We start from the raw sequence: 27,754 nt of genomic DNA, 5'->3' as shown, positions 1-27,754 counted from the left end.
TGTGACAGTGCTTCTAACCCTTACCAACTCTGTCCAAAACAAAAAAAAATCCTTTAGACATACTTTAGATACTCCACCCATAGTGGAGACACCCTAAGACAAGAAGTGTGTTACTGGCTGGAAATCAAAGGGAATAATGTCTATAAAAAAGAGAACAAATGAAGCCACCACATTTAATGATTTGTAAGCTGCAAAATACTACATTTTTGTATTTGGATTTAAAGTGGTAGTAAACCCACCATTTCAACTTTTACCTATAATAAGGCTCACCTGTAGGTACAGTGACTATCTCCTAAGCTTGCACTGTTAAGGAGATATTCACACTGCATGCAGTGACATCACCGACGCATGCCTTCTAAAGGGGTCCGGCATATCATGCCAGATCTTCAGAGCCTGTGCCATAGCCGAGGACTCATGTAACCAGAGGCCTGCGAACCCGTAAGCAAGACTGGGGGAAGATGGAAGCCCTGTCATCGTTGAGAGCGCACTGCTGGATGGGCTTTGTATTAAAGTAAGTCTCGCATAATGTGCTAATATGCATCACAATATGCATTTGCCTTACAGCAAACTTTTTTTCTCTCTGCAGCGGTTTACTACCACTTTAATAACATGTTTAATTAGAAACATAGACATACTTATGAAAGGACTATATTTGCAGTCATATTTAATTTCACTCACTCAGTATGAGTTTGATTCCTCAGCTGGATTCAGGCGATTAGGTCAAATAAACCCTGAGAGTTGATGCAGTCAACTGCCTGACCTTGCAGGATTTACGGGCTTCCACGTGTACAACATGTGAGGTCAGGCAGCAAGCACTGGACTTCAAATGATGCATATTAAGGGGTTGGATATTGTATAATAAACATAAAACATTTTAGTTTGTTTCAGTCCATTTTTTAAACTCGCTATACACTCTACTGTCTGATTGTACAATCATCTTTAGATTTACCAGTTTACTATATGACAGCAAGCCTAAACAATCCATTCACTTTGTATCAAATGAGGCAGCCCATTGCACTATATAACCAATGGTAGATCTAAAGGAAATTGTACAATCAAATTACATAGTGTATGGTCAGTTTAATAACATCAAAACACCTGATGGTTATTTACATTAGAGGGCTGGAAGCTTGCCAAGATTTTGTTCTTATAGAAAAAAGCATGTGATATGAACTTTGAAAATGAATTTATCGACAATGCTTATAGATACAGAGATGAATGGGGAGCTTGTTTTTAAGTGCCTTTACTGTTTGTTTTGAATCTGTAAATATCAGCATGATCTGGTCCCAGCTTCACTTTAAACAGGAAGGGTAAATTTGCAGAACTCCAGATTTATTTCAACTGCAAATATATGGAAAAACTCCACTTCTTGCCTTGATGTTACAGCCTTTCACAGGAAATGAGGTGAATTCTCCATAAGGCCCGGTTCACACTGGTACGACATACTCTCCGACTTTAGGAGAACATGGCATGTGTAAATCAATGATTCCCTATGAGAGCCATCCTAACTGCTCTGACACAAGTCGGTCTGACTTTGAAAAAGCTTCCTGCACTACTTTGTTCCGACTTTAGCCCTTTAAATTTCATTGAAGTCGGATCAAAGTTGGATCATCATCTTAACTGATCCGACTTTGGCATGCGACTTGTGCTTTGAGGATCTTGAAGGGGAACCCCACACCAAAATGTAAAGAAAAATTGCGTGGGATCCCCCCAAGACCATACCAGACTGAAGGGTCTGGTATGGATTTTAAGGGAACCATCGCGCCAAAATAAAATAAAAGGCGCGGGGTCCCCCCTAAGATCCATACCAGACCCTTATCCGAGCACCCAACCTGTCAGAAAAGGGGAGGCAGCAAGTGCCCCCTCCTCCTGGACCATACCAGGCCACATGCCCTCAACATGACCCCAGATCCTGGCCCCCCACCCTATGTGAATGAGTAAGGGGTACGTCGTACCCCTACTCATTCACCCAAAAAGGTGTTACAAATTAATAAAAGTGCACTGATTTTTGACATAGTCCTTTATTAAAGCAGCTTCATGTCCTCTTCCTCCGGTCTTTACCCCTCTCCGGTTCTCCTGCCTCTTCAAATGATGTCTTCTCCCTTCTTTGGTTTTTCTCCCTCTTCTGGTGATGTCCTCTCCCCTCTCTGGTTCTTCTCCCTCCTCTGCTGATGCCTTCTCTGCTCTCCAGTTCTTCTTCCTCTGCTGTCTTCTTCTGCTCTCTTCTTTCTCTGGTACTTCTGCTGCCTCCGGTTCTTCTTCCTCTGATGTGTTCTGCCGACGCTAGCTCCTGCAGTTATGCGAGCTCTGTGGTGACATCACATGGGGGCGGGGTCTCCTGTGATGTCTCCGGATGGCTACACCCTGTGTCTATAAAAGAATGGAAGAGAGTGGAGCTCGCATAACTGTGGGAGCTAGCATCGGGTTTAGACATTGGAGGAAGAAGAACCGGATGCAGCAGAAGAACCAAAGGAAGAAAACAGAGGAGGGAGAAGAACCGGAGAGGGGAGAAGACATCAGCGGAGGAGGGAGAAGAACTGGAGAGGGGAGATGACATCACCGGAAGAGGCAGAAGAACCGGAGAGGGGTGAAGACCAGAGGGAGAAGACACAGAGCTGCTTTAATAAAGGACTATGTTAAAAACCTGTGCACTGTTTTTATTTATTTTTGACACCTTTTTGGGTGAATGAGTAGGGGTACCCCTTACTCATTCACGTAGGGTAGGGGGGGCCAGGATTTTGGGGCCCCCTTGTTAAAGGGGGTTTCCAGATCTTGATAAGCCCCCCCGCCCGAAGACCCCGACAACCACTGCCCAGGGTTGTCGGGAATAGGCCCTTGTCCCCATCAGCATGGGGACAAGGTGTTTTGGGGTGGGGAGCGCAGAGCAACCCCTGCTCCAAAGCACCCATCCCCCTATAGTGGCCTGGTATGGTCTGGGGGGGGGGCGACTATCATGTCGTACCAGTGTGAACCTGGCCTAATGGAGTCACAGACGATAAATATTTTGAGAAAAGTATACATTTTTCCCAAATCTATCCAAAACTAAAAAAAAAAATTCTGGCTTGTATTGGGATTTAACCTCTTGCTGACCACCTAACACCTCGGCGGCAAGGAGGGTGAATCTTGCATCACACATGTGCGTCCATGAATGACCAAAGTTTCTATGCTGACATTGAGAGCCGAACTCCTGATCATGTGACAACTGTGACAGCCAATCACAATTATCACATGATTGGGAAGTCCTCACACCTTCTGGTCTTTAGTTAAACCCAGTTAAAGGGCCTCCGGGAGGGGGCAGGAAGGGGTCAAATAGTTCTGTTGTACTACTGCTAGATGTAGCCACAGCATAAGCTGAAAAGTTCATCCCTTGCCAGAATGAGAGAGAAAGACCTTTGCTGTTTGTGTGAAAGCAGTGGTCTCTCTGCAGAGGTCTAATTTGCCCCTCGCTGAATCATAGCTAGAGCTCCGCTTTCAGTTTTAGTCATTTGGGTACTTCCAACCTTGCTGTCACAGCTTGGAAAAGACCGTTATCTGCTCCAGCATGATTGTACCTCTGTTGATGAGTTTGGTGTGGTGGAATTTGAATGGCCTGCACAGAGTCCTGGCATCAACCCTAATAAACACCTTTTGGGATGAAATAACAAACCAATTATAAGACGGGTCTACTTGTTCAAAATCAGTACCTGAGATCACAAATAATCCTTTGGCTGAATTGCCACAAATTCCAAGAGACACTCCAAAAGCCTTTCCAGAATAGTGGAGACTATTACAAAAACAAAGAGGGGCCAGTTCCATATAAATGTCCATGGTTTTGGAATGGGATGTCCAACATGCTCATTTAGGGGTGATGGGCATAGAGTGTAGGTAAATGAATGGATAGACAGATAAATAAGTAGACAGACAAATAGGGATATAGAGATTTTTCTGCCCCATTTTCATACATGTATGTGCACTCATAAAGTGTATTTGTCTGTCTTAATCAACATTAACTATTTTAGTCCTTATGCTTCTAACATTAGTAAATAGATAAGAAGGTATAATACATTTAGTTCTTTTAAACCTTTTTTTTTTTACGTTTTTTTATTTGCTTCCTGTTTTCTAGCCTAGGGCAAAATGATGTCATACATTCCAGGAGCCTTTATGGGCAATTTTTTTCTTTCATCTATATGAGGGGAGGAGGGTCTTTCTCAGCTAAGCACACCCTTCTGCCAGCAAGCCTGAGCTAAGGGCAGATGGATTCCAGGAATTAAATGCTACATCTGCCCTTACCCAGGATGGACGCGGCAAGAAATGCAAGGGGGTGTTTTTCAAAGTGATTTCTCAACAAAACAAAACATGCAGACATGGATGGACGAGCAAGTTTGCCTTGAATATTAAACAAATGAATTAAATAGCGTTTTTTAGCTTGTGGTGGTCAAATACAGTTTAGCTCTACTTTAAGACTTTCATCGAGATTTTTATCACATTTTAAGCTCCTTTAATGCAAGTTTTTTTTTTTTCTATTTGCTCTTCAAAATGTGCAATCCACATTTTTCTTTGTTTATTTACTTAGTAATTATAGCTATTATACTCCAGTTGCAAAGTTTTTTAGCTTTGATAAATGCAGATATTTTATTTTATTTTTTTAATTCATGACCATGTGCGCTTCATAAAGGGAATCTGTCAAAGAGCAACAAAAAAACACATGGACAGTAAATCACGGAATACATTAAAAGACCTTTCCACTAACAGCCTGTATCCAGATTGATGTTATAATGTGACAGATTTGATTTAATAAAATATGTTGTATAAAAATCCAGAGAAATAGTTTGCTGTAGCAAATGAAGAGGGTTAACCACTGTCACACATGGAGCATATAAACGTATTTCATACCACCGCCGTCCGATGTATACACACTGCGGTACAAAATGTTTTACATAGTCTGTACAGCTCAATCCTCTGAGCTTCCCCAAACATTCATTTTCCATTCCTACATATGTTGCTGTCACATTTTCCAAACACCTTGCACCTCCAGGCAGAGGGTTTCCTGAATTTCACATGCTCTCAGAAAGTGAACACAGGCCTATGTTTCTGGAGGGACCATGGAGAGACCAGAGCAGGGGGATAGAGCGTGAAGATTTTGAGCAAAAGTCAACAAGAAACACACAAATGGGGCTCGGGATTGCAGAAGATGGTCAACAAAAGTCTAACTTCCCTTTCCAGATGCCCTGCAGTGCTTGAGGATGGCCAAGAATAGAACCAAGGTCAGTATGAATTACATCCAGATGCAGGTCAGGTACACAGAGGAAAAACAGGCTAGGATAATCGGCCTTTCGCAGTTACCTGCTAGGGTCATAGCTCAGGGGCACAACTGGCAAAAGCTTCATCAGGCTGTTTGCAGAGACCCATTACTGCTTAGTGTTCTTTTTTTTCTGTTGTGTTTTATTCTAAAAGAAAAAAAAAAGTAACATTTGGCTTTATATCTTTATATATACATGTAGGCACTTCAAAATAAATAGATGAATTCATTATAAATAATTACTGGTACATCTATCAAACAAATGCATTAATCAAAAAATAAAACAACACCTTCTCAAAGCATACAAGGACAATTCCAGTTCAACCTGAAATTTGCCACTAATTATAATTGTAATTAGAAATAAAAGATGTCTACAAACTGTAATATAAAGTGATGATGATAAATTGATTACTGTGTTTTTTATTCTGTTCAATATTTCAAAAGGCAGGAAAAAAATGTACATTTTGTCACTTATTTAATTTTTAATATAGTTTAGCATGTATAGGGGATGTAAAGAAATAATTCATTTAAATGTTAGATATTTAGAGCAAAGGAGTATCACAAAAATGGCATGAGCTTAATTAACTATTATTAATAAAATATATATACTATAGAAACCATTCTAATAGTATAAAAGATATTTTATAGCACTATTTTACGTGCCAGACATTTTTAATATAAAAGAAGTGCCTCATAATGTACATGACTCAACTGCAATCTATCATAGTTAAAAATGCAAAAGGTTCCTTGTTAATGCCTAAAAATTGGATGTTATTCTTTTTTTAATCTCTATAATTTATTTTATAGGAAAATTCTGGTATACCCCTTTTTAGTTTAATTTCTATAACAACATTTCATTCTTGTGGAAAGGACCATTTACAATTGTACTACACGCAAAGCAAATATTAAAATGTAAATGTCAAATAAAATGTTAATAGATTTCACATATAATTTTTACCATATAATTTAAATCTTATATTTGAATATACTGCATTATTTACAGTTATACCCTTACGTTTAAAATTAAATGGGACACATATAAATCAATTTAATTTTACTATATTTAATGAGTAATAAAGTAGATATTGTCTGAGCTTCAGTTTTCATTCAAACATTGCTAATGAACTTGTCTGGGGTCTAACTACTAAAATTCTATTGAAAGTTATATAGAATGTTACCAGTAACAGTACAGTTATTTGTAGTATATTATTACTGGCTGCCAGTGACTTAACTATGTAGACTTGTGTAGATGCCTAAAAAGCCTAGATCTGGAGTGGCAGGGTATTTCTCATATTGCAGTCAAGCGTCATAATTATTCTCTCTTATTTTTTCTTTCTTTTATTTAATCACTTAAATTTCTCAAAATTAAAGGGTTAGTCTATCAGAAAACAATAACTAATATCTCAATATCAATATCTTCAGTAGAGTTGCAGGCAAGTTGAATTATTCAGAATCGTTAAAACTGGTCTCTTACTGTGGCCCTTCTAACAGAAATAATCCTGGATCCCTCCAAGTTTGATCAGTTGCTTCCTCACTCCGCCTTACGAACAAACCACTCTTGGACATGGTGTTTGTATATTACTGAGGGTGAAACAACAGCCAGTCAGACCTGAAGTGAGGCCACTGTAGGACACCTGCTATGTATTTCTGGGCTAAAACTGTTACTATTAGGCACAATAAAGGGAGACAGCAGAGGTATAGTTATTTTTTAACAAAAAATTTAATTGTAAAACCACACCACTGCTAAAAGGTCCAGATTCAACTTTATTCCATTAAATACAGAATACGGAATACTTTATTAATCCCAAAGGGAAATTGGGAAATTGTTAAATCAGTGGTATAATTCAAAAAGCAGCCAAGACGTTTTGGGGGTCCAAAAGTGCCCTCTTCATCAGACCTTGATTGACACTATGTGAACAAACCAGAAGTGAAGTGAACCTACAATGGTATATTTTCCAGGGTGCATTACAAACACAGGCCTTGCCAGCAGATTATTTGGCAACCAAAAATGCTGCTGACAAGGCCTGTGCTTGTAATTCACACTGGTAAAATGCCATTCCAGGTCAATTTCATTTCTTGTTTGTTCACATTGTTGTCAATCAAGCTCTGATGAAGGGGGCGCTTTTGGACCCCGAAACACATTGGATATTTTTTGGATTGTACCCCTGACTTTTATTGAAATAAAGTTGTATGTGGACCTCTTAGCAGTGATGTAGCTCATCAATCTCAATTTTTGTTACATTACACAACAAGCCAATGAGGCTGTGGAGATCCTCTGGGGTGTAGAAGCTGCCTGCCTGGGAACCAGATCATTTACACAAACATAATTACCTTAAGATAACAACACCAGCAAGATAACCCAGCGCTATTTTTCCACTTTCCTCAAAAGTTATTTTTTCACTGTAGGTACACTGTAAGTGCCACCCAGTGGCGGAGGGTATTTGTCATAAGAACACGTTTATACCCTCCAGTGCCACTGGGATCCAGGCTACCTACTAGCAAGAGGACCATATAACAAACTAAAAACCTTGTCCTATGCTTTGCCAGAGGGCATCACCTGAAACAAAATGTGCATTCTGTTTCCTGGCAGGAAAGACCCTCCACCCACTCATTGCCAACGTCACTCAGGGACTTCAAAGCTAAGATCTGACTCAGATCTCAGATCTTCCAAGGCCACGATAGAGGGGCCTCATTGTCCAATACACATATTATATATCACATTAATTGCAGCAGCAGGTGCTGGAAAATAACCCAAGGGATTCAGGAAGCCAGTGGGTAAGGCACCCATAATTAAAATACTTTTTCTTGAGTTTATCCCAAAGTTTAAAGAACTGCTAACACTATCCAAAAAATATTGCCACTATGCCATAGTCAGAAAGAGTGCACAATTCTTAAATTAATGCCTCTTGCCTCTTTAAGCTCATACCACAAGATTCTGTGCATGCAATTGGCTATTTAGTCTTTAATGTGTGTGAGGGCAGCTGCAGAGTGAACAGACAGGGGGTAGTGCTGGAACACAGGGATAATCAAGCCTACTTTTTGCAAGCTCAGATTTAAAGGTACTTTGAAGGAGATGTTGATGATTTATGCTGCAGGACACCTTGGTTAGTTTGGTAGTATATTGGGATATACAGTATTTACTGGTATTTCATAGGTTTTAATTGAAAAAAAAGTTTGCTTATTTTTTGTTTATTTATATTTAATTAGCTTAGCCTCAGTTATTTATCTAGAAAATACATTAAATATTTATAATAACAGGCACAAGAAAATCAATAATTTGTTTGCATAAATAATTAGTGTTACATTATGTTAAGGTACAGCTTTTTGTGGACTGTTGCCCTGTCTCCTCAACATCCTGTTTGCCAAGGTTACCCCTAAAATGTTCAAAGAGTTATAGAACCTAATCTTATTATTCTACTATAATACTACACCGTGATCTTGCTTGCTTTAACCTTGTGTCTTTATAATATGCTTGTAATGTTTGCTTTACCTTGTAGTCCATAAAAAAGTTTATAAAGAAAAATAAAACAAATTTCATAGAGTGATAAAATTTTCATGGGCTTGCAATCATGGAAATTCATTGCACATACCAGTGCGAGTTTTTGATGCTCATGAAATAAGTGCACATGTCATCCAGACCATCCAAAACATTTGAAGACATGAAATATTTTTTTACTAATATAAATATTATTTCAATTTTTTCAATGTATTATCTAAATTGAGTGACTGAGTATCAAAGTCAGATGGGACTTTGACCAGTGTGACCAGTACCAATGCTGTTACAGATCACATATAATACTTAAGAGTTATTATCAAGCAGGGATCAGTATGGCAGAGCTGGAATCATAAAGACCACTGCAGCTCACAGAAACTTGTATAGCAGGAAAATAGAGTATTTTCTGTGTCCATTTGGGGGAGATTTTCCCCAGCTCCTGTTGAGTTGACTGGTGTCAGACAAAAAAGGAAGTGAGGGGAAATTTCCACTATGAGTACAAAAATAACATTTACATTAAAAAAAAAAAACACTTCCCAATGCTATCCAAAACTAAAAAAAACTGTTTTGCCTGAAGCTGGGCTTAAATATATGACAATAAATGTACCTGTAAACAAGGTTAAACAGTAGGGTGTTATTTCTTATTAATGATGAACTCAAAACATAGTACAGCACATTGAAATATACATATGGGAACTGGTTTACCTGCAAAATGATTTGCACTTGTGTTATTTGTTATTGGTAAGATAATTCCTCATCACTCCTCTTCCGGCTTGCCACTGGACAATGAATGGGGAAGCAGCAATGATCATGCCATCCTTTTGCTTTCTCCTCTCGTCAACATGTTCAGACTGTTGACTGTACTGGTCGGATTCAGAGTACTTGAAAAGAGAAATTAATGGGACTTTATATGAGACCATGACCATCCGGTACATAGGTCTCCATCCCTATGTATACGAGAAAGAAGAGGGAATCAGGGGGAGGCGGGGTAATTGGGACTTTATATGAAACACAACACTAGGGCAAGCTAGGTCATCAATTAAAGATAAAATCATTTTATTGATTCCTCATGGGAGCAAAGTGCAATAGATGATGGACACATAAAATCAATAAGAGACGGTACAAAGTAAATAAAATATTAATTGTATCACATAGTAGTCATATAGTAATATCTTATACATTGTAACAAATGATATATAGTGATAGCAACAACATTACACCCAACATGAGTATGCATAGTAGATAATTATAATCAGATAGAATCGATGACCTAGACATAAAAATACTCATAGTAGATGCATGATTGCTGTGGCATGACATCAATTGGTGAATGCTGAATTGTAAATGCTCGACGCGTTTCGTGGAAGTTTGTCCACTCATCAGGAGCAGCTAACTGGGAGTACCTGAGGTATAGTGTAATAAAATAGTAATTAATGGTAATTAAGTTACACCAGGAAGAGAGGGAACACTAACTCTGATCCTATCACTCTTACCTGTGGATATGTAGTACACTCAGAATAAAACATCTATGGTATTGTTCATAGTAATAGGAAAATAAGAAGGGTGATAGTAACAACCCCCCGGGAGCTGAGGCGGTGACCAGGCGGCGGCAAGGCGAGGCAAACCAGGACTCACGTGTGAGGATAGGTAGCAAGAGGGTCCCTCCTCCAACATAATGGTATAGATTACGATGACCCCATATAACTGTAATATATAAATATTATAAATTGTATAGGTGTATAATAATTTTTATAATAATAGTAATAATAATAGTGTAGGGGAATATGTGGGAGGACCACTGAGTGAAGGGTGTGGTGTGAAAGGGAGTGAAAGAATGATGATGATTCAGAGTACTGTTCCTCTCAATGTAAAAGCTTATGTTCAGGGGGTTACAGAAGGCTGGTATTAGGAGAGATTTAAGTATTTATGATAGCTCTAAAAAAAACAAAAAAAAAACCAAACAAACAAAAAAACATTTTTTTTTGGGGGGGGGGGGTACTTATGTAAATTATTATTTTTTATCTGTCTAGAGTTAAAATACAATTTGTTTTAGTTTTGTAAAGAGTAGGAAATGGTCACAACACCTGTGATGTGTTTTTGCAATATTTGTTCTATTGATAAGATTAGAAATTTTCCCTCACTGTCATTCTTGATGAAAATTGTCAATGGCAGACAGCACTAAAAACCTGACAGTAGATCAGTAGATCTAACCCTTCCCCACTCTATCCAAAAAAAAGTAATATATCTATATCTATATCTATAGCTATACACATACATATACATATATATATATATATATATATATATATATATATATATATATATATATATATATATATATATATATATATATATATACACACACAATTTGTTTTGTTTTCAAAAGGAGCATCCAAAAATGAAAAGCAGCACAGATGGATAGCTGATCATATTCATATATGAATTTGTGTTTGACCTGGAGTTCTTCTTAATGTTTACCAAAAAGTAAGTCAACAAAAGACTTACAAAATAATTTGTGCCCTCCGGATTCCAGTCTCCTGGGAGGTTCGTATCTGGCTTTCATCTGTAAGCATTTAGAAACGTTGCTCCTTTATCTATAATTTGACCATTCACTGTGCTGTGAGCCACTAATTTCATTTGCCCGAAGAACAGAGACTTCCATAGATAGATATTAAGTCCTCAAAGCATTAGGAGTCCTGGGTTAATTATCAATGACATTTCTGGCAGATGATGTTTTGCGGTAAGAGCTGTATGCACTAGGCTGCTGAAAGCTTTAACAATCAGGAGCTGACTGCTGGGAGGGTTTGTATTGTACAAATTATCACTTATTGCTCACCGACTTTCAGGATTAACAGTGCTCACATCGGCAGTCAAGGGTTTTCCAGTTTTGTTGTACCTTTTATCATATCAGTTTTACATACCCTCCCTCGGTTTTTATCAGAAACAGCATTTTTCATTTATATTTTTCTTTTTTTAAGCCTGAAAATATCTTTGAAGTCAAACATTTTTATTTGCTTTGGATAGGCCTGGGAATAGTTAAAACTCCTGTTGATTTTTTCTTTCTGTTTGTGTCCCATTTAGGTGATTTATTTTTACTTTCTGTCTCACAGATGTAGCACGCTCTAGTGTGTGCTATAAGTTAGCTTAGCCATGGAATCTGGGTCAGGGTTCAATAAAGTTCAGGGCTGGATGACTCATCCTGGCAGCCCTCTGGTGCCTCTCCCTGGTCTAGAAGGTTGGAGAATTCTTCTAGAACTAGAGGAACGAGGTTAGGAGGAGCTGCTATATTAATGAGCCTTCAGCCAATCCCCAGTAATGGGCTGGCAGGGGGCAGAGAATACCTCATAAATAGACATGGGCCACGCCAGCAAAGGCGGTCAGGTAGAAGATGAAGATACAGTGTTGAGGAGGCTGTTGGAAGCCCTTAGGGGTGTTCTCTATCTGGGGGGGGGGTGTCCTGCCTTGGGCCGGGGCTCAGGTGCTGGAAGGATCCTGCTAAAACACAGGGCAGGATGTCTTCCTGGAGGCACTGGAGCAAGAGAGGACAAAGTGAGTAGTGCAACACTGTGGGGACTAACAAAGGGGGAAGACTGCCAAATGTAGCCAGTATCCCTTCAAGACTACGGAGTGCTTAAGTTTGCAGTCCTTTTCCTGGGAAATAGCCTGAGAGTCTGTCAGGTGGGCTGGTGAAGAGTCAGTTGGGTGGACTGATGTGGAAAGGCAGCCAGGAGGGCTGGTGAAAGGGGCAGCTACAGCCAGGTGGGTTGGCAGTGCCTCAAGAGGTAGTGCTGGGATCAGTGGCCACAGCGGAGAAGTTACATGCTGTTTCACTATATTTGAGCTACACTCAAATGCGCTGCAAGTTCCTGCCTGTAATGGGCTGTTGCTAAATCTGACTGGGAGCCTGTGAGATCATCTTAACCACTTGGCATCTGCGCTATGGCCGAATGACAGCCACAGCGCGGACCTGAATTCCCGGGAGGCCGTCATATGACGGCCTCCCCTGTGCATGCGCTCTGTGCGCGCCCTGCAGGGCGTGCGCCGAGCGCGCTGTGATCACCGAGTCACTGAGACTTGGGTGATCACCGATCTAAGGAAGGGGCCAGTCCCGGCCCCTTACCATGTGATCAGCTGTCAGCCAATGACAGCTGATCACATGATGTAAACAAAAGATCGGTAATCATTTTTTTTTCTACTCGCGCTGACAGCGTGAGTAGAAAAAAAGCCGATCACCGGCTCAGATGTGAGGGACATCGGTCCCGAAGTGGAAGAGGCACACCTGCCTCATCAGTGCCACCTAATAGTGCCACCTAACACTGCCCACAGTGCCACCTAACAGTGCCCACAGTGCCACCTAACAGTGCCACTTAACAGTGCCCACAGTGCCACCTATCAGTGCCCACAAGTGCCACCTATCAATGCCCACAAGTGCCACCTATCAATGCCCACCAGTAGTGCCAATCAGTGCCACCTAGCAGTGCTGCCTATCAGTGTAACTGATCAGTGCCCATCACTGCTGCCTATCAGTGCCCATCACTGCCGCCTCATCAGCGTACATCAATGAAGGAGAAAAATTACCTGTTTTAATTTTTTTATAACAAAATATAAAAAAATTAATTTTTTTTTTTTTTTAATTCAGTTTTTTACATTTTTTTTAACAAAAAGTAAAAACTGCAGAGGTTATCAAATACCACCAAAAGAAAGCTCTATTTGTGGTGAAAAAATGATACAAATTTCATATGGGTACAGTGTTGTATGACCGCGCAATTGTCATTCAAAGTGTGACAGTGTTGAAAGCTGAAAATTGGTCTGGATAGGAGGGGGGTTTAAGTGCCCTGTAAGCAAGTGGTTAAGATTGATTCAGCTGGAGCAAGCAAGTGTTTGTGCTGGATAAAAGAGGAGAAGAGACTGTATTTAGATGTATATAGGAAGTTGTCCTTAACCACTTGAGCCCCGGACCATTATGCTGCCTAAGGACCAGAGGTCTTTTTCCAATTTGGCACTGCGTCGCTTTAACTGCTAATTGCGCGGTCATGCAATGCTGTACCCAAACGAAATTTGCGTCCTTTTCTTCCCACAAATAGAGCTTTCTTTTGATGGTATTTGATCACCTCTGCGGTTTTTATTTTTTGCGCTATAAACGGAAAAAGACCGAAAATTTTGAAAAAAAATGATATTTTCCACTTTTTGTTATAAAAAAAATCCAATAAACTCAATTTTAGTCATACATTTAGGCCAAAATGTATTTGGCCACATGTCTTTGGTAAAAAAAATGTCAATAAGCGTATATTTATTGGTTTGCGCAAAAGTTATAGCGTCTACAAACTAGGGTACATTTTCTGTAATTTACACAGCTTTTAGTTTATGACTGCCTATGTCATTTCTTGAGGTGCTAAAATGGCAGGGCAGTACAAACCCCCCCCAAATGACCCCATTTTGGAAAGTAGACACCCCAAGAAAATTGCTGAGAGGCATGTTTAGAACATATTGAATATTTATTTTTTTTGTCCCAAGTGTTTGAATAATGACAAAAAAAAAAAAATATTTACAAAAAGTTGTCACTAAATGATATATTGCTCACACAGGCCATGGGCCTATGTGGAATTGCACCCCAAAATACATTCAGCTGCTTCTCCTGAGTACGGGGATACCACATGTGTGGGACTTTTTGGGAGCCTAGCCGCGTACGGGGCCCCGAAAACCAATCACCGCCTTCAGGATTTCTAAGGGTGTAAATTTTTGATTTCACTCTTCACTGCCTATCACAGTTTCGGAGGCCATGGAATGCCCAGGTGGCACAAACCCCCCCCAAATGACCCCATTTTGGAAAGTAGACACCCCAAGCTATTTGCTGAGAGGCATATTGAGTCCATGGAATATTTTATATTTTGACACAAGTTGCGGGAAAGTGACACTTTTTTTTTTTTTTTTTGCACAAAGTTGTCACTAAATGATATATTGCTCACACAGGTCATGGGCATATGTGGAATTGCACCCCAAAATACATTCTGCTGCTTCTCCTGAGTATGGGGATACCACATGTGTGGGACTTTTTGGGAGCCTAGCCGCGTACGGGGCCCCGAAAACCAATCACTGCCTTCAGCGTTTTTAAGGGCGTGAATTTTTGATTTTACCCTTCACTGCCTATCACTGTTTCGGAGGCCATGGAATGCCCAGGTGGCACAAAACCCACCCAAATGACCCCATTTTGGAAAGTAGACACCCCAAGCTATTTGCTGAGAGGCATGGTGAGTCCATGGAATACTTTCTTTTTTGACACAAGTTGCGGGAAAGAGACACATTTTTTTTTTTTTTGCACAAAGTTGTCACTAAATGATATATTGCTCAAACATGCCATGGGAATATGTGAAATTACACCCCAAAATACATTCTGTTGCTTCTCCTGAGTACGGGGATACCACATGTGTGGGACTTTTTGGGAGCTGTCCTTGCATTTTATGCACAACATTTAGAAGCTTATGTCACACATCACCCACTCTTCTAACCACTTGAAGACAAAGCCTTTTCTGACACTTTTTGATTACATGAAAAAGTTTTTTTTTTTTGCAAGAAAATTACTTTGAACCCCCAAACATTATATATTTTTTTAAAGCAAATGCCCTACAGATTAAAATGGTGGGTGTTTCATTTTTTTTTTCACACAGTATTTGCGCAGCGATTTTTCAAACGCATTTTTTGGGGAAAAAACACACTTTTTTAAATTTTAATGCACTAAAACACACTATATTGCCCAAATGTTTGATGAAATAAAAAAGATGATCTTAGGCCGAGTACATGGATACCAAACATGACATGCTTTACAATTGCGCACAAACGTGCAGTGGCAACAAAATGAAAACATTTTTAAAAGCCTTTAAAAGCCTTTACAGGTTACCACTTTAGATTTACAGAGGAGGTCTACTGCTAAAATTACTGCCCTCGATCTGACCTTCGCGGTGATACCTCACATGCATGGTGCAATTGCTGTTTACATTTGACGACAGACCGCCGCTTGCGTTTGCCTTAGCGCAAGAGCAGGGGGCGACAGGGGTGCTTTTTTTTTTTTTTTTTTTTTTTTTATCTTATTTTTAAACTGTTCCTTTCATTTTTTTTTTAAATCATTTTTATTGTTATCTCGGGGAATGTAAATATCCCCTATGATAGCAATAGGTAGTGACAGGTACTCTTTTTTGAAAAAATTGGGGTCTATTAGACCCTAGATCTCTCCTCTGCCCTCAAAGCATCTGACCACACCAAGATCGGTGTGATAAAATGCTTCCCCAATTTCCCAATGGCGCTATTTACATCTGGCGAAATCTAAGTCATAAAATGCTCGTAGCTTCCCTTTTCTTAGGCCATAGAGATGTTTGGAGCCACTCTGGTCTCTGATCAGCTCTATGGTTAGCTGGCTGAATCACCGGCTGCATTTTCAGGTTCCCTGTTGAGACAGGAGAGCCAGAGAAAAACACGGAAGACGGTGGGGGGGGGCATTCCCTCCCACGGCTTGTAAAGGCAGTCTAGAGGCTAATTAGCTGCTATGATTGCTTTTACATGAAAGCCGACCGCTGGCTGAAAAGAATGATACCAAGATGATACCTAAACCTGCAGGCATCATTCTGGTATAACCACTCAAAGTCGTGAATGGCGTACCTGAAGACAAAAAAATGGTTAACAATAAAGCACAGTAAACGGTAAAGTATAAAAAATTGCATACCTGAAAAACAAACATGATAAAACATAATAACAATAAAACATTGCAGAATAGAATACAGTAAAAAAGAGCAGAACAATAGAGAGAGAGAATAGAGAGAGAGAGAGAGAGAGAACAATAAAACGACAACAATTTTTTTTTATTTTATATATATTTTTTTTTTTTACACTTTTTTTGTAACTAACTTTTATAACTGTAACTGGTTCCAGGTTCGGGTCTCTCAAAATGCGATGGCATCTTGGGAGACCCTGTAAAAGTGTGCCTAGTCTGTGCAGTGCTGTACCCTACGCTAATACTCAACTAGTGCATGGTAGTGTTCAAAACATTCACCAATGCAAAGACCAGGATTGTCAGGACAGGAGGGACAATAATAGCGGGTGTCACGCCTATATCCGCGCTTGCTGCAGACACGACATCTTTTTTGGGGGGGTTCCTTGGGTAGGGGTACTCGGGAGGACATAAAAATGCCTCTCATGCAGCCGACTGCATTTGGTTGGGGATGTGAATGGGGGAAGTACGGGCGCTGCAGAAGTGGTGGGTTCCCAATTAGTAGGATTGGCGAATGCAGCAGGAAGGGCATTATGGGCACGACGGGCCTGTGTTTGTCTTTTTGGTGGCAGCGGGACACTACTTGTGCTTGCCACCTCACCAGCTTGAACTGCACTTATGGGACTCGCCACGTCACCAAGTGTTACTGCAGTGCTGGTTTGACTACGACCAGGGTGTACTAGGCCGCTGGTGCTTGCCAGTTCAATAAAAAGCTTCCAAAAAAACTGTTAGCGATCGCAGGGATCAGGCCTGACTCTGCGAACGCTGCAGTTATGTGTTTAGTATTTTGTAAGTGACAGTGATCGATCGATACTGCACTTGGGTGGGCTGGGCTGGGCCGGGCGGAGGGGCAAAACGCAGGTGCTAGCAGGTATCTGGGCTGATCCAGCTAACACTGCGTTTTTGGGAACCCTAAATTGCTGGGGACGCTAGTATAGATCTGATCGGATCAGATATTGATCCGTTCAGATACTATACCACTAAGGGAGGTGTACGGCGCGTGTGTGGGTGTTAGCGGTACTGGCGCTAACCTGACGCTGCCTGGGGCTGGTGCTTGCTAGTTCACCAAAATGCTACCAAAAAAACTGTTAGGGATCGCAGGGATCAGGCCTGACTCTGCGAACGCTGCAGTTATGCGTTTAGTGATTTGTAAGTGTCAGTGATCGATCGATACTGCACTTGGGTGGGCTGGGCTGGGCCGGGCGGAGGGGCAAAACGCAGGTGCTAGCAGGTATCTGGGCTGATCCCGCTAACACTGCGTTTTTGGGAACCCTAAACTGCTGGGGACGCTAGTATAGATCTGATCGGATCAGATATTGATCTGTTCAGATACTATATCACTAAGGGAGGCGTATGCCGCGTGCGTGGGTGTTAGCGGTACTGGCGCTAATCTGACGCTGCCTGGGGCGACGCATATCACCGCCGGGCGATCGGGGGGCTAAACCTTTATTCGGTAATAAACGGCGGGTTCCCTGACACTATAAAAAATAAACGAACTAACCAGCGTCACCCGTAACGGTTATACGGTGATCAGTGGTGAAAGGGTTAACTAGGGGGCAATCAAGGGGTTAAAACATTTATTAGGTAGTATATGGGGGTCCCTGTCGCTATAAAACAATGACGGCGAACCTAAATATTTACCTCACTAACTAGCGTCACCAGCGACACTAATACAGCGATCAGAAAAATGATCGCTTAGTGACACTGGCGACAGGGGGTGATCAAGGGGTTAAAACTTTATTAGGGGGGGTTAGGGGGGTATCCTAGACCTAAAGGGGGGTAATACTCACTGTCCCAACACTGTAACTGTCACAAACTGACACCAATGCTGTAATCAGAAAAAAAAACAAAAAAACTGCTGGTGTCAGTTTGTGACAAAGGGGGGGGGGGTGATTGGGGGGGGATCGGGGGGCGATCGGGGGGGATCGGGGTGTTTTGTGTGCCTGGCATGTTCTACTGTGTGTGTAGTGTTGTGCACTCACAGTTAAGTCTTCTCTCCTCGGCGCTGCAACGGAAAATACCGAGCCGAGGAGAGATGACATCATTTCCTTTGCTGCTGTTTAGCATACAGCAGCAAAGGAAGTGATCTGATTGGCCGGCGGCGATCGCGAGGGGGGGGCCACGAATGGATGGCCTCCCCCTCACCTCCGATCGCCGGGGGACAAAACAGGACCGCCTCGGGTATATGTACGTGATTTTGCCTGCCCGTGCCGCCTTGCCGACGTACATCGGCGTGAGGCGGTCCTTAAGTGGTTAAAGTTGTTGAAGTCAAGTGGGCATGCCATATCCTCCCATCCCTATCCAAGTTATTAACCCTAATTAACAAAAAACAAAGCCACAGACTGTTCTCTGACTCTGGGTGCTTGTGAAGATTCGGTGTGCCTGGCTGTGCAAGAGTGGAGGTCCCTTTCATCTGCAACTCCTATGGGGGTAGTGCTACACAGGTATAATAGGAAGTGAAAAAAAAATCTCCCTCCCATTAGGATCTTGACATTTGAAGCACCTAAGGTCCTCCCATGACATTCTGCTGAGGGAGCATTACAGTTAGCTTCAACTTAGTCCCTTTATTTAATACCTCCTTAGGTCCTTTTGAAAGTCTTTGTAGAGCCTGACTCCACTATCCAGGTTTTATTTTGCTGATTTATTCCTCAATAATATCTTCTAGAAAACCCCCGGTGCGATCTTACCATCTTCACTAGGAAAGCGAAAAAGGGGTGAGGACTGGCAGATCATCACCTTGACATTATCTAAGAGCTCCAAGAATGTACTTATTTTGGAAAATGCTTACAAAATCTTGTATAGATGGTATTACACGCTGTTACATCAGGGGGGAGGAGCTTTGTTACGGACGTCACCCGCTGCCACACTGTGTTTGTTGGTACTACACTGTGTTGTAGTCTGAATATTTTTAAACATTGCGACTACGAGCGCTTGCTTTTTATTGCTTGTTAGCAATTTTTTTAATAAAACCACACGGATTACTCTTATGCACTGTACACACAATCGGACATTGATCAGACATTCCGACAACAAAATCCATGGATTTTTTCCGACGGATGTTGGCTCAAACTTGTTTTGCATACACACGGTCGCACAAAGTTGTCGGAATTTCCGATCGCCAAGAACGCGGTGACGTACACCATGTACGACGAGACTAGAAAAGGGCAGTTCTGAACCAAGCGCGGCACCCTTTGGGCTCCTTTTGATAATCTCGTGTTAGTAAAAGTTTGGTGAGAGACGATTCACGCTTTTTCAGACTCGTGGTTTTCAGATCGTTTTCTGCTGTTCAGTTTGTGTTTGTGGGTTTGTATCTGTTCTTCAGTGCGTGCAGTCAGTTCGTATTGGATTATTCAGTGCATTCTTGTCCGCTCATTGCTGTTTTTCAGGTCACTCTTCACAGGCCTTGCTGTTATTCAGTGCGTTTTGTTACTTCGTTCTGAGCAGCCGACCGTTTTCTAGCCATGTTGCGTATACGTACTTCTCGTAGAGTTCGTGCTGTGCGGGGGCTTGGTGTTGGGGTCCTTACCTTGACACAAGTCCAGTCCATGAACAGGGTGGGGAGGAGTTCATGGACCAAGAATTGGTTGCTTCAGCATGACCAGTTCTGTCACATGCCTTTGCTCCGTGAGATCCGTGAGAATAATCCTGATGATTTCAGGAACTTTCTCCAGATGACGGACCCCGTATTTCACCGTTTGTTGGCTTTGCTGACCCCTTATATTAGCAGGCAGGATACCTGCATGAGGCAAGCCATCACTCCGGAGCAGAGGCTCGTCGCCACCCTGCGGTACTTGGCGACGGGGAGAAGCCTGCAGGACCTCAAGTTCTCGACAGGCATCTCCCCCCAGGCTCTGGGGATCATTATCCCAGAGACCTGTTCTGCCATCATTCAGGTCCTGCAGAAGGATTATATTAAGGTAAGATTTTTATCCTTTTATATCATATTTTATTGTATTTAATGTTTCATAATATATTGTATTTCTTTCCTCATTCCCTAATTACCATGATTGTAATATGCTGTGAATGTCCCCTTTGTCCTCATGCATGCTGGATTTTTATGTACTTATTTTTTTGTCCTTCATGCATATTTGCCTTCAATTACCTCCCCAGCATGCTCTCCTGGCCCTATATTCACCTCATGTAGTCACTTAACAATGTATTTTGTCAGCTCCATAGTAGTGCTTTAAAAACCCCCTAAAATGTTTAAAAATGTGATTTGTGCTTTAAATTCAGGCAGAGTGCCAGAGGCTTTTTTTTGGGTCTCCAAATCATTTCGAACCCTCCCTTCCCCCAACTGCTAAGTCAGCTGATACCAATTCTCTATCTATCCTCAATCATCTATCTGCTGACTTTGCCAAACCCATACACACTGTACCCATCTCTTTTGTGGTCATATTTATGGATGAATTCCCCAAAGCATGTAGTGCAAGGGCCTGCCTGTATACTTTCAAATGGTACTGTTTAAAGTTTTTGTATACTATTATTATCTTGATAGGTAATAGCAGAATGTCCAAATGTGCTAAAATCTGTACAATGTGTATTTATATCTTTGTATTATGACACTTCTTACCTGTCCAGTGTGCTGTCAATAGTGTAATTAAGGAGGGGCTGGCCAAAGTAATACACATTATTTAGGCATTCATCTCTCAATGAAGTGGAGACAGGGCCAGACTGGCCAACCGGGATACCGGGAAATCCCCCGGTGGGCCGGTGGTCTGGCTACCCCTGCGGCCGCCGGCCGCTGTGAGGGCAGCGGCGCCTGAAAGAAAAATGGCTGCGGGGGCAGGGCCGACGTGCAACTGCGCAGGCGCCAGCGCTGTTCCGAGGTTGGCCGTGCTCGGGAAAACCCGTACACGCTCGGCAATTTTCGGAAGTGCGGGCGCATGCGCAGTGACACGATGGCGCCGAGCGGCGCCATTTTTAAAGGTAAAGCGGTTGCAGCGCTCAGTGTCTGGCGTCTGGTGGCCTGTGCCTCTTCCTGCGTCCCCCCACAGCCTCTGACCTCCTGCCCGCCCCCCCCCTGCAGCCTCTGATCACCTGTCCCCCCCCTGCAGCCTCTGATCACCTGTCCCCCCCCCTGCAGCCTCTGATCACCTGTCCCCCCCCCTGCAGCCTCTGACCACCTGTCCCCCCCCTGCAGCCTCTGATCACCTGTCCCCCCCCCTGCAGCCTCTGACCACCTGTCCCCCCCCTGCAGCCTCTGACCACCTGTCCCCCCCCTGCAGCCTCTGACCACCTGTCCCCCCCCCTGCAGCCTCTGACCACCTGTCCCCCCTGCAGCCTCTGACCTCCTGTCCCCCCCTGCAGCCTCTGACCTCCTGTCCCCCCCTGCAGCCTCTGACCTCCTGTCCCCCCCTGCAGCCTCTGACCTCCTGTCCCCCCTGCAGCCTCTGACCTCCTGTCCCCCCCTGCAGCCTCTGACCTCATTGTCCCCCCCTGCAGCCTCTGACCTCATTGTCCCCCCCAGCCTCTGACCTCCTGTCCCCCCCGCAAGCCTCTGACTTCCTGCCCCCCCCCCTGCAGCCTCTGACCACCTGTCCCCCCCTGCAGCCTCTGACCTCCTGTCTCCCCCCTGCAGCCTCTGACCTCCTGCCCCCCCCTGCAGCCTCTGACCTCCTGCCCCCCCCCTGCAGCCTCTGACCTCCTGCCCCCCCCCTGCAGCCTCTGACCACCTGTCCCCCGCTGCAGCCTCTGACCACCTGTCCCCCCCTGCAGCCTCTGACCTCTTCTCGTCCCCTCCTCAGCCTCTGACCTCTTCTCGTCCCCTCCTCAGCCTCTGACCTCTTCTCGTCCCCTCCTCAGCCTCTGACCTCTTCTCGTCCCCTCCGCAGCCTCTGACCTCTCCTGTGGTCCCCTCCGCAGCCTCTGACCTCCCCTGCATCATCCGCAGTCTCTGACCTCCTGTCCCCCCTGCAGCCTCTGACCTCCTGTCCCCCCTGCAGCCTCTGACCTCCTGTCCCCCCTGCAGCCTCTGACCTCCTGTCCCCCCTGCAGCCTCTGACCTCCTGTCTCCCCTGCAGCCTCTGACCTCCTGTCCCCCCTGCAGCCTCTGACCACCTGTCCCCCCTGCAGCCTCTGACCACCTGTCCCCCCTGCAGCCTCTGACCACCTGTCCCCCCTGCAGCCTCTGACCTCCTGTTCGCACCCCCCTGCAGCCTCTGACCTCCTGTCATCCCCTCCTCAGCCTCTGACCTCTTCTTGTCCCCTCCTCAGCCTCTGACCTCCTGTCGTCCCCTCCTCAGCCTCTGACCTCCTGTCGTCCCCTCCTCAGCCTCTGACCTCCTGTCGTCCCCTCCTCAGCCTCTGACCTCCTGTCGTCCCCTCCTCAGCCTCTGACCTCCTGTCGTCCCCTCCTCAGCCTCTGACCTCCTGTCGTCCCCTCCTCAGCCTCTGACCTCTTCTGTGGTCCCCTCCGCAGCCTCTGACCACCCCTGCATCATCCGCAGCCTCTGACCTCCCCTGCATCATCCGCAGCCTCTGACCTCCCCTGCATCATCCGCAGCCTCTGACCTCCCCTGCATCATCCGCAGCCTCTGACCTCCCATGTACCATCCGCAGCCTCTGACCTCTCCTGTACCATGCGCAGCCTCTGACCTCTCCTGTACCATGCGCAGCCTCTGACCTCTCCTGTACCATGCGCAGCCTCTGACCTCTCCTGTACCATGCGCAGCCTCTGACCTCTCCTGTACCATGCGCAGCCTCTGACCTCTCCTGTACCATGCGCAGCCTCTGACCATCTCCTGTCTTATATCACGTCTGCAGTCTGGAGTGGAGTCAACAGTGGGAGTGCCTCAGGGATGGGGGTCATGGGAGAAGTCATACATGTATGGACTATGGAGAGGAAACTATGGGATAAAACCAGAGCCACCGAGCTGGAGCCGACTGACTGAGCCCTGTACGGTGCACCTGAGAGGAGGTCAGTGACAGCGCCGCCAGGCCTACCTGAGAGGGGGGGGGTCAATACAATATTGTAAGGGGGCACTGATATATAGGTTTCCCCCTATATCAGTAAACCCCCGTACCTTAGTGTTTTCTTTCTGCAGAAGGTGGTCTCTGGTCACCAGAGTCCTCCCCACATTCCCAGAGTTCCCCTTTACATCATAGTCTGCAGGATTCCACCTTACAGTGCAAGGGGGAACTCTGATGTAAAGGGCAATTCTGCAGACCCTGATGTAAGTGAGAACTCTGATGTAAAGGGCAATTCTGCAGACCCTGATGTAAGTGAGAACTCTGATGTAAAGGGCAATTCTGCAGACCCTGATGTAAGTGAGAACTCTGATGTAAAGGGCAATTCTGCAGACCCTGATGTAAGTGAGAACTCTGATGTAAAGGGCAATGCTGCAGACCCTGATGTAAGTGAGAACTCTGATGTAAAGGGGAATGCAGTGGACTCTGATATAAGTGGGGTCTCTGGTCACCAGTGCCCCCCTTTTATATCAGAGTTCCTGCTTAGATCATGATCTGCAATGTTCCCCTTTATGTCAGAGTTCCCTTGCACTGTAAAGGGGAATCCTCCTGATGTATGGGGGGAACTCTGTGCTGGGTTAATTAATCTGACCTTCATGTAAGAGGATAAATATGGTGTTTGACTTTTGTTTAACTTAACACATTGCTAATAGCAGTTTATAGCTTAAATATTGATATTTGCACTGAAACCTGCCATTTATGGCACCTTTTTTTGCAGTATCAGTAAAAAATGTGCCAGTAAATGCCATGATTTTGCCAGTAAAAAAAATAAAAAATTGCTGCTGTTTGTAAATTTCATGTCTCTCTTATCTATAGATAATACACTCTTCAAATGTGCTTTAAAATGCATGGTTTTCCCTTTTGTGAACAAAAAAATAATGACGTTATGCAGTTGGGCTGGTATAAAAATGCTATGGGGCTGGTATGAAATTATTTCCAGGGCTGGTTTTTATTCCCAGTCCGGCCCTGAGTGGAGAGGGTTACCTGTCCAAAGATCCCCCCCCCAAAATGTTAGAAATGGCCCATGAGAGGGGGGGTGGGGAATCTGATAGGTGGACCTTATACCTTGGTCTTTCAAAACTCCCTAAAATAAATGTTATACTGATGTTGTCCAAGAATGTTTGTGTCTAATCTTCTTTCCCTGTTTAGTTGCAAAATGATTTTTTTTTTTTCTTGTTTGACTCCACAGTTTCCTTCCAACCCACAGGAATGGCAGACTGTGGCCTCCCACTTTGTCCAGCGGTGGGACTTTCCTAACTGCGGAGGGGCAATTGATGGGAAACACGTCCACATCGTCCCACCACCCAACTATGGTCATACTATTACAACTACAAGGGGTTCTATAGTATTGTGATGTTGGCGGTGGTGTCGGCTACTTATGAGTTCCTGTATGTGGACGTGGGGAAGAATGGCCGGATGTCCGATGGTGGAGTCATCGCCAAGACGGAGTTCTACAGGTGTCTCCAGAATGGCAGCTTGGACTTGCCACCTCCAGAAGACAATGTGGAAGAACTCCTATTCGTCTTTGTTGCGGATGAAGCGTTTGCACTGGGGGACCATCTTATGCGGCCATTCCCTATGAGGACCCTCACCCCGGACCAGAGGGTTTTTAATTTCCGGATGGCCAGAGCCAGAAGAGTGGTGGAGAACACATTTGGAATCATAGCCAGCCGGTTCTGCCTATTTCTTACACCCATACACATGGCGGAGTACAAACTGAATCATATCATCCTGGCGTGCTGTGTTCTACACAACTTTTTAGGGCAAAATTCTGCCAACTATGCTGCCTCAGTTGGGCCTGAGGCCAGAATTCATAATGAACCAACCCTGACGGCGCTTGAAAGTGGTCGTCCTGGCTTGCCCCCCCTGAGTGCCTGTGAGGTCCGTCTTAGGTACCTTGATTACTTTGCAGGTGGGGGGCCATCAATATGCCAGACAATGTCTGAAACATTTTTAAGATAAAAAAATAATTTTAACTACTAAAATCTTTGGTGACATTTACTGCTTGTGTTTCTTTTAACTGACCCTGACAGAAATGTGGTGAATCCTGAAAATGGCGTGATTGTGCAACAATACAAAGCACTGTTGGGTGTTATTTACTAAAGGCAAAGACACTTTGCACTACAAGTGCACTTGAAACTGCACTGAAACTGCACTTGTAGTGCAAAGTGGATTTTCCCTTAGGAAATAACCCCCATTGTCACAGAAAACACCAATTTGAGCACAACAAAAGTTTGGGAGTGTTGAAACAATAATCCACACATTCTTGATTATCAATCTTTTTAATACCAGCACAATCACATGTGCATTTATCAAAGGTTTTTAAAAGAAGCCAATGTGTTTGTTGTATAACAATTTTTTGGGTCACATTACTAAAAGTAGAAATGTCCATTTAAGGTAAAACAGGCATGTTTAAAACCAACAAGAAAGACACAAATCTGGAACTTACAAAGTTCAACTTTTAAAGAAATTGAAGGCAATATCAGACCTGAGTATTTATAAACTGTGTTTGATATTGCGTTCAGATGGGGTGAAGTCACCCCTGGAAAAGCCAAATTTTGAAGATGCACACAAATTGCCGAATGTCAACATGTGCTACCTGCCATCACGGGGGATCAAGGGACGTGTTTTGGGGGTGCAACCCCTTCCTCCCAGATACTTTATTATTGAGGAAGGTTCTGCACCCCCAAAACGCATACATTGATCTCCCGTGATGGCAGATAGCACATGTTGACACACTGTGTGCATCTTCAAAATTTGGCTTTTCGAGAATATGTAAAAAAATGTGAGAAATTTTTAGATTCCAAAAAGCACAAAAAAGGGAAGGAGGGGTTTTAAACTCGCCCTAAAACATCAATGATGTTCTTCATTTTTTTTTGAACATCATGGATGTTTTTCTGGATGTTTTCCAAGTCCCTATTACACGCGATGATCTCCCCAATCAGGATCTGTGCACTTTCAGAGGTGAAATGACCTGGATCCACAACATCACGATCACCTAAAGATAGAAACAAAAACACACCATGTATTATAAATATGCCGGCATCCATCTCTTACCTGAGCCTGTGGTCGCAGACACTCACCTATTGTGGTGACAATTTCCACCACATCTCCTTCCTCCTCCTCCTCCTGTTGTCTTTGGTGGGTCTCCACTTCTTCCTGAGGTGGCGGGGTCTGTGGTCTCCTTGAATGAGGGCTGTCCTCCGAGTCTTTTCTCCCCTATGTAAAAAAAATAGGTATAATTAGCACACAGATATTTCATGGCAGAAATAGGAATATGAAACATTGCTTGAAAGTGGGGTACAATTGTCTATTTGGGCAGAGTTCCAAGATGAAGAAATATTTTTTCCATATGTCAAGCTTGAATACTTACCTGTTTTGTACAAGCTTCTCAGATGGAGACACCCCTATAGTATACACTGGAGCACCTGTGTGGGTGCAAATGCATATGGCCAAAACAATGGTGTTTTCTAGGCCGAACGAACAATGTTTCATACGAATGAACAATGTGCCCATGAACATGAAAGTTGCCATTTTAAACTGTACAACAGTAAAGAAAAGCACATGGAGCAGCACGAACGTAATAAAAAGAAAGAATAGGAAGACAGGACAACTACTTACTTTTTTGCAGCACTCTCCTGATCCTTCTGTACTGCTCATGCTCCCTTAATTTCAGGTCCGACCACCGCTTTCTGAGCTGATCTTTGGATCGTCGTACCCTGAAATTCCGGTGCCGACTCTTGACTACTTTTGCCATGATCTTGGCCTTTCTGACATTGGGGTTGGGGTAAGGTCCATATTTCCCGTCATAGTCGGCCTTTTTCAGGATGTCCACCATCTCCAACATCTCCCCAAAGGACATATTTGATGCCTTAAATCGTCCCTTTCTGGATCCAGATGTTTCAGGCTCCGGGCTTTACTCCTCCTCCTCTGACACCTGCTGTGTCTCCGCCATGTGCTCTTCCCCACTGCGCCGAACGAGAAGGGGCGGGGAATAGACTAGAAAGAACGTCAGGGGCGGGCGGAGTTTCACGCATGCGCAGTGTAAAAAAAGCGTAACACGCGTGCATCTTATGTACGATCTGTGAGCGGAGGAAGGAGTATCAGAGGCGCCGATCGTGATAACGAAGGTAAGATTTAAAATTGGGCCCATACTGCTTCTAGATTGAGGCCTGTATTTGGACAAGTTTAGAAGACTTTAGGCTGACATTAGGGTTTGTCTTGGGTTGTGTCTTGCAGTTAAAATGGATATCTTGAA

At 43.6% G+C, this 27,754-nt stretch overlaps 1 long non-coding RNA gene across 1 annotated transcript in view; it reads left to right on the top strand.

The window, feature by feature from the left end:
• The first annotated feature begins 4,713 nt into the window (after positions 1 to 4,713).
• LOC141102430 (uncharacterized) overlaps positions 4,714 to 27,754 on the top strand; it is an 80,937-nt gene continuing 57,896 nt past the window's right edge. Inside the window, exon 1 of the long non-coding RNA XR_012235104.1 lies at positions 4,714 to 5,243. This is a non-coding gene — a long non-coding RNA (uncharacterized lncRNA). The remainder of the gene's footprint in view (positions 5,244 to 27,754) is intronic.

The sequence above is a fragment of the Aquarana catesbeiana genome, linkage group LG07, assembly GCF_042186555.1.
Source record: "Aquarana catesbeiana isolate 2022-GZ linkage group LG07, ASM4218655v1, whole genome shotgun sequence".
Classification (NCBI taxonomy): domain Eukaryota; kingdom Metazoa; phylum Chordata; class Amphibia; order Anura; family Ranidae; genus Aquarana; species Aquarana catesbeiana.
Note: the sequence above shows the minus strand (reverse complement) of the source record. Positions and strands in the feature narration are given on the sequence as shown.